The sequence below is a fragment of the Stenella coeruleoalba genome (genome assembly GCF_951394435.1).
Source record: "Stenella coeruleoalba genome assembly, contig: scaffold_47, whole genome shotgun sequence".
In the NCBI taxonomy this organism is placed as follows: domain Eukaryota; kingdom Metazoa; phylum Chordata; class Mammalia; order Artiodactyla; family Delphinidae; genus Stenella; species Stenella coeruleoalba.
Genome location: NW_027646269.1, coordinates 1,142,114 through 1,154,928, shown reverse-complemented (window position 1 = coordinate 1,154,928; position 12,815 = coordinate 1,142,114). Strand labels below are relative to the sequence as shown.

The 12,815-nt window shown below is 44.0% G+C and overlaps 1 long non-coding RNA gene across 14 annotated transcripts in view; it reads right to left on the bottom strand.

Annotated features, from left to right (window-relative positions):
* The window catches only part of LOC307181221, a 2,056,127-nt gene that overhangs the window by 1,542,174 nt on the left and 501,138 nt on the right, over positions 1–12,815 (bottom strand). The window contains exon 1 of one of the 14 annotated variants that reach the window (XR_013826161.1): positions 9,612–9,688. The exons of the other annotated variants lie outside the window; for them this stretch is intronic. This is a non-coding gene — a long non-coding RNA (uncharacterized lncRNA). Of the gene's footprint in view, positions 1–9,611; positions 9,689–12,815 lie in introns of those variants that run through there. 14 annotated transcript variants of the gene reach the window in all.

Sequence of the window (12,815 nt, the reverse complement as noted above, 5' to 3'; positions counted from 1 at the left end):
CTTAGGGAAATTAAAATCAAAAAGACACAGCCACCCCAAAGTTTGGAACGGCTCTGTTTACAAGAACCTCGTTTACAGTACAAGTTCAACATCGCAGAAAGTGAAAAATGGATAAAGAAGTTGTGGTATTTACTTACAAAGCAATATCACTCAGCAATGAAATCTGTGTCATCAGGCCCTTAGCAGCACAATGAGTGGATTCAGGTATGATGATTCTAACTGAAATAAGTCACACAGAAAAAGAAACATCATAAGATATCAGTAATACACGGAATGTAAACTTGGCTACACAGGAACTGAATTACAGAACAGAACAGGGTCTCAAATTTAGAAAACCAACTTATGCTTGCTTAAGGGTAAAGGTGAGTTGGGGTGCTGCATAAAACCAGAGATTGAAATGAGCACAGATAAAGTTCCTTAAGTCAAATATGGAATAGACAAGAGCTACTCCTTGCTCAACGAAATGGACTCAACACCGCATATTAAACGCCTAAGAATGTACCTGACTAGTAAGTATCGTAAAACCTATGGATTGCTATGTCTCCAAAAGAGAATCAAGCATGTGTACAGGGGCATAAACGCAGCAGTGATAGGATTGGAGAGGTTCGGTGAGCAAATGAAGACCCTTTGAAGTCATATTGCATGGTACCCTTTACACGGGTCTCAACTCTCCAGGTTTAAGGTATTCTTCCTTCAGCTAAAACATGCATGTGGAACCCAAGTATGATCAACCATGTGAACGGGAGACGTGTTCAAATATGTCTCAGTTTTCCTCCCCTGGTACTCGGGTGCAATATTCCAGACGGTTTACTAATACTCTCCCGACTTGGAGAGTCAGCGCCTTTAACCTCCTGTTTGGCCCAGTTTGCAATTTCTGCGGAAGATGAACAGGAATAGCGAGAACCAATGAGAGGCTAGCTGGAGGTGTCTGGACGGGCAAATTTAACTCTCATTTCCCACCAGGAGGAGGAAATAACCAAAGGCTCAGCGTGCCTTGCCAGAACCAGATTAGGGCCTGAAGCCATCCTGCAGTGTTGCGGCCAGGTCACAAGAAAACGAGTTGAAGAAAGGAGCTCAGGGGCACTGTAATTCACAAACCTGCAGAGTTATAAATGACAGCTATCGTCCAAAAATAGACTGAAGTAAGGCTGCCAAGAGGACTTGAAAGCGGGGCAGAATTGCAGGAAACCGATTTCAGGAGGTAGACTGGAATTGCATTGAAAGCATAGGAAAAGAGGCAGAACGTCCACAATGATGCACTTGGCCAAAAAGGGCGTATGCGTTTTTTCCTGAATATATTCAGGAAAAAACGCATACGCCCTTTTTGGCCAACCAAGCAAGCTTGCAAAGGAAATCTGCACTACAATGAAGCCTCACTTCCCCCTGGTCAAAAAGGGCCATCTGAAAAAAGTGTAAAATCCAGAAAGGCAGGACAGGCCATGGAGAACTGGGAGCCTTGTTATGCTGATGGGCGGGATGTAAATTGCCAACAGACACTCTGGAGAAGTGTATGGTGTTTCCTGAAACATCTAAAAAACAAAGCAACAGAGCCTAGCGCACTTCCACTTATGGTCCTATAGCTTAGGGAAATTAAAATCAAAAAGACACAGCCACCCCAAAGTTTGGGACGCCTCTGTTTACAAGAACCTCGTTTACCGTACAAGTTCAATATCACAGAAAGTGAAAAATGGATAAAGAACTTGTGGTACTTACGTACAATGCAGTATCACTCAGCAATGAAATCTATGTCATCAGGCCCGTAGCAGCATAATGAGTGGATTCAGGTACGATGAGTCTAACTGAAATAAGTCACACAGAAAAAGAAACATCATAAGATATCACTAATACACGGAATGTAAACTTGGCTACACAGGAACTGAATTCCAAAACAGAACAGGGTCTCAAATTTAGAAAACCAACTTATGCTTGCTTAAGGGGAAAGGTGAGTTGGGGTGCTGCATAAAACCAGAGATTGAAATGAGCACAGATAAAGTTCCTTAAGCCAAATATGGAACAGAAAACAGCTACTCCTTACTCAACGAAATGGACTCAACACCCCATATTAAACGCCTAAGAATGTACCTGACTAGTAAGTATCTTAAAACCTATGGATTGCTATGTCTCCAAAAGAGAATCAAGCGTGTGTACAGGGGCATAAACGCAGCAGTGATAGGATTGGAGAGGTTCGGTGAGCAAATGAAGACCGTTTGAAGTCATATTGCATGCTACCCATTCCACGGGTCTCAACTCTCCAGGTTTAAGGTATTCTTCCTTCAGCTAAAACATGCATGTGGAACCCAGAGTATGATCAACCATGTGAACGGGAGACGTGTTCAAATATGTCACAGTTTTCCTCCCCTGGTACTCGGGTGCAACATTCCAGACGCTTTACTAACACTCTCCCCACTTGGAGAGTCAGCGACTTTTACCTCCTGTTTGGCCCAGTTTGCAATTTCTGTGGAAGATGAACAGGAATAGCGAGAACCAATGAGAGACTAGCTGGAGGTGTCTGGACGGGCAAATTTAACTCTCATTTCCCACCAGGAAGAGGAAATAACCAAAGGCTCAGCGTGCCGTACCGGAACCAGATTAGGGCCTGAAGCCATCCTGCGGTGTTGCGGCCAGGTCACAAGAAAGCGAGTTGAAGAAAGGAGCTCAGGGGCACTGTAATTCACAAACCTGCAGAGTTATAAATGACAGCTATCGTCCAAAAATAGACTGAAGTAAGGCTGCCAAGAGGACTTGAAATCGGGGCAGAATTGCAGGAAACCGATTTCAGGAGGTAGACTGGAATTGCATTGAAAGCATAGGAAAAGAGGCAGAACGTCCACAATGATGCACTTGGCCAAAAAGGGCGTATGCGTTTTTTCCTGAATATATTCAGGAAAAAACGCATACGCCCTTTTTGGCCAACCAAGCAAGCTTGCAAAGGAAATCTGCACTACAATGAAGTCTCACTTCCCCCCGGTCAAAAGGGCCATCTGAAAAAAGTGTAAAATCCAGAAAGGCAGGACAGGCCATGGAGAACTGGGAGCCTTGTTATGCTGATGGGCGGGATGTAAATTGCCAACAGACACTAGGGAGAAGTGTATGGTGTTTCCTGAAACATCTAAAAAACAAAGCAACAGAGCCTAGGGCACTGCCACTTATGGTCCTATAGCTTAGGGAAATTAAAATCAAAAAGACACAGCCACCCCAAAGTTTGGAACGGCTCTGTTTACAAGAACCTCGTTTACAGTACAAGTTCAACATCGCAGAAAGTGAAAAATGGATAAAGAAGTTGTGGTATTTACTTACAAAGCAATATCACTCAGCAATGAAATCTGTGTCATCAGGCCCTTAGCAGCACAATGAGTGGATTCAGGTATGATGATTCTAACTGAAATAAGTCACACAGAAAAAGAAACATCATAAGATATCAGTAATACACGGAATGTAAACTTGGCTACACAGGAACTGAATTACAGAACAGAACAGGGTCTCAAATTTAGAAAACCAACTTATGCTTGCTTAAGGGTAAAGGTGAGTTGGGGTGCTGCATAAAACCAGAGATTGAAATGAGCACAGATAAAGTTCCTTAAGCCAAATATGGAATAGACAAGAGCTACTCCTTGCTCAACGAAATGGACTCAACACCGCATATTAAACGCCTAAGAATGTACCTGACTAGTAAGTATCGTAAAACCTATGGATTGCTATGTCTCCAAAAGAGAATCAAGCATGTGTACAGGGGCATAAACGCAGCAGTGATAGGATTGGAGAGGTTCGGTGAGCAAATGAAGACCCTTTGAAGTCATATTGCATGGTACCCTTTACACGGGTCTCAACTCTCCAGGTTTAAGGTATTCTTCCTTCAGCTAAAACATGCATGTGGAACCCAAGTATGATCAACCATGTGAACGGGAGACGTGTTCAAATATGTCTCAGTTTTCCTCCCCTGGTACTCGGGTGCAATATTCCAGACGGTTTACTAATACTCTCCCGACTTGGAGAGTCAGCGCCTTTAACCTCCTGTTTGGCCCAGTTTGCAATTTCTGCGGAAGATGAACAGGAATAGCGAGAACCAATGAGAGGCTAGCTGGAGGTATCTGGACGGGCAAATTTAACTCTCATTTCCCACCAGGAAGAGGAAATAACCAAAGGCTCAGCGTGCCGTACCGGAACCAGATTAGGGCCTGAAGCCATCCTGCGGTGTTGCGGCCAGGTCACAAGAAAGCGAGTTGAAGAAAGGAGCTCAGGGGCACTGTAATTCACAAACCTGCAGAGTTATAAATGACAGCTATCGTCCAAAAATAGACTGAAGTAAGGCTGCCAAGAGGACTTGAAAGCGGGGCAGAATTGCAGGAAACCGATTTCAGGAGGTAGACTGGAATTGCATTGAAAGCATAGGAAAAGAGGCAGAACGTCCACAATGATGCACTTGGCCAAAAAGGGCGTATGCGTTTTTTCCTGAATATATTCAGGAAAAAACGCATACGCCCTTTTTGGCCAACCAAGCAAGCTTGCAAAGGAAATCTGCACTACAATGAAGTCTCACTTCCCCCCGGTCAAAAGGGCCATCTGAAAAAAGTGTAAAATCCAGAAAGGCAGGACAGGCCATGGAGAACTGGGAGCCTTGTTATGCTGATGGGCGGGATGTAAATTGCCAACAGACACTCGGGAGAAGTGTATGGTGTTTCCTGAAACATCTAAAAAACAAAGCAACAGAGCCTAGGGCACTGCCACTTATGGTCCTATAGCTTAGGGAAATTAAAATCAAAAAGACACAGCCACCCCAAAGTTTGGGACGCCTCTGTTTACAAGAACCTCGTTTACAGTACAAGTTCAACATCACCGAAAGTGAAAAATGGATAAAGAAGTTGTGGTATTTACTTACAAAGCAATATCACTCAGCAATGAAATCTATGTCATCAGGCCCTTAGCATCACAATGAGTGGATTCAGGTATGATGATTCTAACTGAAATAAGTCACACAGAAAAAGAAACATCATAAGATATCAGTAATACACGGAATGTAAACTTGGCTACACAGGAACTGAATTACAGAACAGAACAGGGTCTCAAATTTAGAAAACCAACTTATGCTTGCTTAAGGGGAAAGGTGAGTTGGGGTGCTGCATAAAACCAGAGATTGAAATGAGCACAGATAAAGTTCCTTAAGCCAAATATGGAATAGACAAGAGCTACTCCTTGCTCAACGAAATGGACTCAACACCCCATATTAAACGCCTAAGAATGTACCTGACTAGTAAGTATCTTAAAACCTATGGATTGCTATGTCTCCAAAAGAGAATCAAGCATGTGTACAGGGGCATAAACACAGCAGTGATAGGATTGGAGAGGTTCGGTGAGCAAATGAAGACCCTTTGAAGTCATATTGCATGGCACCCATTCCACGGGTCTCAACTCTCCAGGTTTAAGGTATTCTTCCTTCAGCTAAAACATGCATGTGGAACCCAGAGTATGATCAACCATGTGAACGGGAGACGTGTTCAAATATGTCTCAGTTTTCCTCCCCTGGTACTCGGGTGCAACATTCCAGATGCTTTACTAACACTCTCCCCACTTGGAGAGTCAGCGCCTTTAACCTCCTGTTTGGCCCAGTTTGCAATTTCTGCGGAAGATGAACAGGAATAGCGAGAACCAATGAGAGACTAGCTGGAGGTGTCTGGACGGGCAAATTTAACTCTCATTTCCCACCAGGAAGAGGAATTAACCAAAGGCTCAGCGTGCCGTACCGGAACCAGATTAGGGCCTGAAGCCATCCTGCGGTGTTGCGGCCAGGTCACAAGAAAGCGAGTTGAAGAAAGGAGCTCAGGGGCACTGTAATTCACAAACCTGCAGAGTTATAAATGACAGCTATCGTCCAAAAATAGACTGAAGTAAGGCTGCCAAGAGGACTTGAAAGCGGGGCAGAATTGCAGGAAACCGATTTCAGGAGGTAGACTGGAATTGCATTGAAAGCATAGGAAAAGAGGCAGAACGTCCACAATGATGCACTTGGCCAAAAAGGGCGTATGCGTTTTTTCCTGAATATATTCAGGAAAAAACGCATACGCCCTTTTTGGCCAACCAAGCAAGCTTGCAAAGGAAATCTGCACTACAATGAAGTCTCACTTCCCCCCGGTCAAAAGGGCCATCTGAAAAAAGTGTAAAATCCAGAAAGGCAGGACAGGCCATGGAGAACTGGGAGCCTTGTTATGCTGATGGGCGGGATGTAAATTGCCAACAGACACTCCGGAGAAGTGTATGGTGTTTCCTGAAACATCTAAAAAACAAAGCAACAGAGCCTAGGGCACTGCCACTTATGGTCCTATAGCTTAGGGAAATTAAAATCAAAAAGACACAGCCACCCCAAAGTTTGGAACGGCTCTGTTTACAAGAACCTCGTTTACAGTACAAGTTCAACATCGCAGAAAGTGAAAAATGGATAAAGAAGTTGTGGTATTTACTTACAAAGCAATATCACTCAGCAATGAAATCTGTGTCATCAGGCCCTTAGCAGCACAATGAGTGGATTCAGGTATGATGATTCTAACTGAAATAAGTCACACAGAAAAAGAAACATCATAAGATATCAGTAATACACGGAATGTAAACTTGGCTACACAGGAACTGAATTACAGAACAGAACAGGGTCTCAAATTTAGAAAACCAACTTATGCTTGCTTAAGGGTAAAGGTGAGTTGGGGTGCTGCATAAAACCAGAGATTGAAATGAGCACAGATAAAGTTCCTTAAGTCAAATATGGAATAGACAAGAGCTACTCCTTGCTCAACGAAATGGACTCAACACCGCATATTAAACGCCTAAGAATGTACCTGACTAGTAAGTATCGTAAAACCTATGGATTGCTATGTCTCCAAAAGAGAATCAAGCATGTGTACAGGGGCATAAACGCAGCAGTGATAGGATTGGAGAGGTTCGGTGAGCAAATGAAGACCCTTTGAAGTCATATTGCATGGTACCCTTTACACGGGTCTCAACTCTCCAGGTTTAAGGTATTCTTCCTTCAGCTAAAACATGCATGTGGAACCCAAGTATGATCAACCATGTGAACGGGAGACGTGTTCAAATATGTCTCAGTTTTCCTCCCCTGGTACTCGGGTGCAATATTCCAGACGGTTTACTAATACTCTCCCGACTTGGAGAGTCAGCGCCTTTAACCTCCTGTTTGGCCCAGTTTGCAATTTCTGCGGAAGATGAACAGGAATAGCGAGAACCAATGAGAGGCTAGCTGGAGGTATCTGGACGGGCAAATTTAACTCTCATTTCCCACCAGGAAGAGGAAATAACCAAAGGCTCAGCGTGCCGTACCGGAACCAGATTAGGGCCTGAAGCCATCCTGCGGTGTTGCGGCCAGGTCACAAGAAAGCGAGTTGAAGAAAGGAGCTCAGGGGCACTGTAATTCACAAACCTGCAGAGTTATAAATGACAGCTATCGTCCAAAAATAGACTGAAGTAAGGCTGCCAAGAGGACTTGAAAGCGGGGCAGAATTGCAGGAAACCGATTTCAGGAGGTAGACTGGAATTGCATTGAAAGCATAGGAAAAGAGGCAGAACGTCCACAATGATGCACTTGGCCAAAAAGGGCGTATGCGTTTTTTCCTGAATATATTCAGGAAAAAACGCATACGCCCTTTTTGGCCAACCAAGCAAGCTTGCAAAGGAAATCTGCACTACAATGAAGTCTCACTTCCCCCTGGTCAAAAGGGCCATCTGAAAAAAGTGTAAAATCCAGAAAGGCAGGACAGGCCATGGAGAACTGGGAGCCTTGTTATGCTGATGGGCGGGATGTAAATTGCCAACAGACACTCGGGAGAAGTGTATGGTGTTTCCTGAAACATCTAAAAAACAAAGCAACAGAGCCTAGGGCACTGCCACTTATGGTCCTATAGCTTAGGGAAATTAAAATCAAAAAGACACAGCCACCCCAAAGTTTGGGACGCCTCTGTTTACAAGAACCTCGTTTACAGTACAAGTTCAACATCACCGAAAGTGAAAAATGGATAAAGAAGTTGTGGTATTTACTTACAAAGCAATATCACTCAGCAATGAAATCTATGTCATCAGGCCCTTAGCATCACAATGAGTGGATTCAGGTATGATGATTCTAACTGAAATAAGTCACACAGAAAAAGAAACATCATAAGATATCAGTAATACACGGAATGTAAACTTGGCTACACAGGAACTGAATTACAGAACAGAACAGGGTCTCAAATTTAGAAAACCAACTTATGCTTGCTTAAGGGGAAAGGTGAGTTGGGGTGCTGCATAAAACCAGAGATTGAAATGAGCACAGATAAAGTTCCTTAAGCCAAATATGGAATAGACAAGAGCTACTCCTTGCTCAACGAAATGGACTCAACACCCCATATTAAACGCCTAAGAATGTACCTGACTAGTAAGTATCTTAAAACCTATGGATTGCTATGTCTCCAAAAGAGAATCAAGCATGTGTACAGGGGCATAAACACAGCAGTGATAGGATTGGAGAGGTTCGGTGAGCAAATGAAGACCCTTTGAAGTCATATTGCATGGCACCCATTCCACGGGTCTCAACTCTCCAGGTTTAAGGTATTCTTCCTTCAGCTAAAACATGCATGTGGAACCCAGAGTATGATCAACCATGTGAACGGGAGACGTGTTCAAATATGTCTCAGTTTTCCTCCCCTGGTACTCGGGTGCAACATTCCAGACGCTTTACTAACACTCTCCCCACTTGGAGAGTCAGCGCCTTTAACCTCCTGTTTGGCCCAGTTTGCAATTTCTGCGGAAGATGAACAGGAATAGCGAGAACCAATGAGAGACTAGCTGGAGGTGTCTGGACGGGCAAATTTAACTCTCATTTCCCACCAGGAAGAGGAAATAACCAAAGGCTCAGCGTGCCGTACCGGAACCAGATTAGGGCCTGAAGCCATCCTGCGGTGTTGCGGCCAGGTCACAAGAAAGCGAGTTGAAGAAAGGAGCTCAGGGGCACTGTAATTCACAAACCTGCAGAGTTATAAATGACAGCTATCGTCCAAAAATAGACTGAAGTAAGGCTGCCAAGAGGACTTGAAAGCGGGGCAGAATTGCAGGAAACCGATTTCAGGAGGTAGACTGGAATTGCATTGAAAGCATAGGAAAAGAGGCAGAACGTCCACAATGATGCACTTGGCCAAAAAGGGCGTATGCGTTTTTTCCTGAATATATTCAGGAAAAAACGCATACGCCCTTTTTGGCCAACCAAGCAAGCTTGCAAAGGAAATCTGCACTACAATGAAGTCTCACTTCCCCCCGGTCAAAAGGGCCATCTGAAAAAAGTGTAAAATCCAGAAAGGCAGGACAGGCCATGGAGAACTGGGAGCCTTGTTATGCTGATGGGCGGGATGTAAATTGCCAACAGACACTCCGGAGAAGTGTATGGTGTTTCCTGAAACATCTAAAAAACAAAGCAACAGAGCCTAGGGCACTGCCACTTATGGTCCTATAGCTTAGGGAAATTAAAATCAAAAAGACACAGCCACCCCAAAGTTTGGGACGCCTCTGTTTACAAGAACCTCGTTTACAGTACAAGTTCAACATCGCAGAAAGTGAAAAATGGATAAAGAAGTTGTGGTATTTACTTACAAAGCAATATCACTCAGCAATGAAATCTGTGTCATCAGGCCCTTAGCATCACAATGAGTGGATTCAGGTATGATGATTCTAACTGAAATAAGTCACACAGAAAAAGAAACATCATAAGATATCAGTAATACACGGAATGTAAACTTGGCTACACAGGAACTGAATTACAGAACAGAACAGGGTCTCAAATTTAGAAAACCAACTTATGCTTGCTTAAGGGTAAAGGTGAGTTGGGGTGCTGCATAAAACCAGAGATTGAAATGAGCACAGATAAAGTTCCTTAAGTCAAATATGGAATAGACAAGAGCTACTCCTTGCTCAACGAAATGGACTCAACAGCGCATATTAAACGCCTAAGAATGTACCTGACTAGTAAGTATCGTAAAACCTATGGATTGCTATGTCTCCAAAAGAGAATCAAGCATGTGTACAGGGGCATAAACGCAGCAGTGATAGGATTGGAGAGGTTCGGTGAGCAAATGAAGACCCTTTGAAGTCATATTGCATGGTACCCATTACACGGGTCTCAACTCTCCACGTTTAAGGTATTCTTCCTTCAGCTAAAACATGCATGTGGAACCCAAGTATGATCAACCATGTGAACGGGAGACGTGTTCAAATATGTCTCAGTTTTCCTCCCCTGGTACTCGGGTGCAACATTCCAGACGCTTTACTAACACTCTCCCGACTTGGAGAGTCAGTCCCTTTAACCTCCTGTTTGGCCCAGTTTGCAATTTCTGCGGAAGATGAACAGGAATAGCGAGAACCAATGAGAGGCTAGCTGGAGGTGTCTGGACGGGCAAATTTAACTCTCATTTCCCACCAGGAAGAGGAATTAACTAAAGGCTCAGCGTGCCGTGCCGGAACCAGATTAGGGCCTGAAGCCATCCTGCGGTGTTGCGGCCAGGTCACAAGAAAGCGAGTTGAAGAAAGGAGCTCAGGGGCACTGTAATTCACAAACCTGCAGAGTTATAAATGACAGCTATCGTCCAAAAATAGACTGAAGTAAGGCTGCCAAGAGGACTTGAAAGCGGGGCAGAATTGCAGGAAACCGATTTCAGGAGGTAGACTGGAATTGCATTGAAAGCATAGGAAAGAGGCAGAACGTCCACAATGATGCACTTGGCCAAAAAGGGCGTATGCGTTTTTTCCTGAATATATTCAGGAAAAAACGCCTACGCCCTTTTTGGCCAACCAAGCAAGCTTGCAAAGGAAATCTGCACTACAATGAAGTCTCACTTCCCCCCGGTCAAAAGGGCCATCTGAAAAAAGTGTAAAATCCAGAAAGGCAGGACAGGCCATAGAGAACTGGGAGCCTTGTTATGCTGATGGGCGGGATGTAAATTGCCAACAGACACTCGGGAGAAGTGTATGGTGTTTCCTGAAACATCTATAAAACAAAGCAACAGAGCCTAGGGCACTGCCACTTATGGTCCTATAGCTTATGGAAATTAAAATCAAAAAGACACAGCCACCCCAAAGTTTGGGACGCCTCTGTTTACAAGAACCTCGTTTACAGTACAAGTTCAACATCGCAGAAAGTGAAAAATGGATAAAGAACTTGTGGTACTTACGTACAATGCAGTATCACTCAGCAATGAAATCTATGTCATCAGGCCCGTAGCAGCATAATGAGTGGATTCAGGTACGATGATTCTAACTGAAATAAGTCACACAGAAAAAGAAACATCGTAAGATATCACTAATACACGGAATGTAAACTTGGCTACACAGGAACTGCATTCCAAAACAGAACAGGGTCTCAAATTTAGAAAACCAACTTATGCTTGCTTAAGGGGAAAGGTGAGTTGGGGTGCTGCATAAAACCAGAGATTGAAAAGAGCACAGATAAAGTTCCTTAAGCCAAATATGGAATAGACAAGAGCTACTCCTTGCTCAACGAAATGGACTCAAAACCCCATATTAAACCCCTAAGAATGTACCTGACTAGTAAGTATCTTAAAACCTATGGATTGCTATGTCTCCAAAAGAGAATCAAGCGTGTGTACAGGGGAATAAACGCAGCAGTGATAGGATTGGAGAGGTTCGGTGAGCAAATGAAGACCCTTTGAAGTCATATTGCATGGTACCCATTCCACGGGTCTCAAATCTCCAGGTTTAAGGTATTCTTCCTTCAGCTAAAACATGCATGTGGAACCCAGAGTATGATCAACCATGTGAACGGGAGACGTGTTCAAATATGTCTCAGTTTTCCTCCCCTGGTACTCGGGTGCAACATTCCAGACGCTTTACTAACACTCTCCCGACTTGGAGAGTCAGTCCCTTTAACCTCCTGTTTGGCCCAGTTTGCAATTTCTGCGGAAGATGAAAAGGAATAGCAAGAACCAATGAGAGGCTAGCTGGAGGTGTCTGGACGGGCAAATTTAACTCTCATTTCCCACCAGGAAGAGGAATTATCCAAAGGCTCAGCATGCCGGGCCGGAACCAGATTAGGGCCTGAAGCCATCCTGCGGTGTTGCGGCCACTTCACAAGAAAGCGAGTTGAAGAAAGGAGCTCAGGGGCACTGTAATTCACAAACCTGCAGAGTTATAAATGACAGCTATCGTCCAAAAATAGACTGAAGTAAGGCTGCCAAGAGGACTTGAAAGCGGGGCAGAATTGCAGGAAACCGATTTCAGGAGGTAGACTGGAATTGCATTGAAAGCATAGGAAAAGAGGCAGAACGTCCACAATGATGCACTTGGCCAAAAAGGGCGTATGCGTTTTTTCCTGAATATATTCAGGAAAAAACGCATACGCCCTTTTTGGCCAACCAAGCAAGCTTGCAAAGGAAATCTGCACTACAATGAAGTCTCACTTCCCCCCGGTCAAAAGGGCCATCTGAAAAAAGTGTAAAATCCAGAAAGGCAGGACAGGCCATGGAGAACTGGGAGCCTTGTTATGCTGATGGGCGGGATGTAAATTGCCAACAACCACTCGGGAGAAGTGTATGGTGTTTCCTGAAACATCTAAAAAACAAAGCAACAGAACCTAGGGCACTTCCACTTATGGTCCTATAGCTTAGGGAAATTAAAATCAAAAAGACACAGCCACCCCAAAGTTTGGGACGCCTCTGTTTACAAGAACCTCGTTTACAGTACAAGTTCAACATCGCAGAAAGTGAAAAATGGATAAAGAAGTTGTGGTATTTACTTACAAAGCAATATCACTCAGCAATGAAATCTGTGTCATCAGGCCC